Source organism: Bufo gargarizans, chromosome 6 (assembly GCF_014858855.1).
Source record: "Bufo gargarizans isolate SCDJY-AF-19 chromosome 6, ASM1485885v1, whole genome shotgun sequence".
NCBI lineage: Eukaryota > Metazoa > Chordata > Amphibia > Anura > Bufonidae > Bufo > Bufo gargarizans.
In genome coordinates, this window is record NC_058085.1 from 77,471,852 (window position 1) to 77,473,435 (window position 1,584).

The window sequence follows — 1,584 nt, forward strand, 5'->3', positions numbered from 1 at the left end:
CTGATCGTACAATGCTTTGTGCATAAGTACCCAGGCTTACAGGGCGTCCTCAAGCAGGCCAGGAAGGTGTGTGGCCATTTCAGGCGTTCCTACACGGCCATGGCGCACTTTTCAAATTTGTATGTTAACTTTTAGGTTTTAAAAAGAAATGTCTGAGGGATTTTCTTTTCGATGTTTATTAAAGTTGCATGAATACAAGACGTAAACTTAGCGAAGATTAATAGACTGATGTGTAAAAAGAAAAAAAAAGAAGAAAAATCGGTTCTTATTAGTGTATTATCTGATACGTCCCCTATCTGGGGACCATATATTAAATGGATTTTTTGAACAGGGAGATGGAAAAAGAGCTTGCTCTGTCCACTCCACGCATTGACCTGGTATTGCAGTACCCTCCAGGAGCGGTGCACTCTTTCCTAATCCAGTATTAAAAAACAGAACGAATTGATTGATTGCAAGAATCCTTCCTACTTCCAGCAAGCAAGTGGTTATGTCCTGCCTCAGACTGCACTTCAGCTTTTCCTCTCTCTGCCCAGTCAGTGCTGTGCTGCTTGCTGCATACCAGCATCTAATCTGTCAAACTCCTAATGCAGCAGCTGTAGGTTTGTTCCGGCACCTGCCCAGTCTGCTCACACCCCAAATCCAATTAAGAAAGACTGACTGACGGATTAATTGGCCTATCAACTGAATGAATTGTTTGGACCTCCACGCACCTTGGGTTTGATTGGCCTGTTGTGCACATGGGATCCTCTGTTGTTCCTGGAAATTGACACATTTGGAGCAAGTTGGCTGGATGTGACCATTTTGCTTTTACAGTGCTTTAGTAAGTAAAGTATGCCTGTGTCTCCCTCTTGTGGATCTTCTGAACTGGATTACTTGGAGGCGAGAAAGTAGTCCAGCACTTTCTATGTATCAGCAGCAGCTGGACCTACCTTGTCTGGAGGCGGGTCAGGTCACTGGATGACATCACAAGGGGATGTGACATCACAATCAACAATGCCCCCTTTTTTTTTTTTCACTACTACTCTAAACTTCTCCATTCCCTCCTCCTATCTGTCTTTCTGTTTGGGGTGCTTTGGCACCAGGACATGCGTGGCCAAAAGTGGGCATGCATCATATGGGCGGTGCTATTCAGATGGCGAACCCGAAGAGGAGCATGATGGTGATTGCAAAGCGGAGGACGCACGTTCTCCCTGGTTTGTGAGAGCAAGAAACCTCCTGGAATGTGGCTGGGGCCTGTAGGCTGTCACCTTGAGAAGTGTTCTGCATTGGGGAGCATAGGCGTGGTCGGCGAGGCCTACCGGGTATCGCTTCTCTGCCTTTTGTCTACGATCAAGACGTAGCCAAGGCTGAGGGTCGAGGAGGCGATCTCAATGGGTGTGACTATACGGTCAGCAGGGATCGGTAAATTCTGGGTCAAGAATGTTCACAATATATCATTGAAAATGATCCCAATTTTGATGGGGTTACATTTACTCTGTTGTATAATGATGACGTTTCACTGGTTGTTTTTATGCACAATCCGTACGTACCCTTGGAAAATATTGTGGTCTTTCTGAGTAGATACTGTGAGCAAGTTTGTTTTTT

General features: G+C 45.5%; 1 non-coding gene across 1 annotated transcript; it reads left to right on the forward strand.

The window, feature by feature from the left end:
* Window positions 1-220: 220 nt before the first annotated feature.
* Window positions 221-412, forward strand: LOC122942809. The gene has a single exon (XR_006390725.1). It is a non-coding gene; the product is annotated as a U2 spliceosomal RNA (small nuclear RNA).
* Window positions 413-1,584: the final 1,172 nt, after the last annotated feature.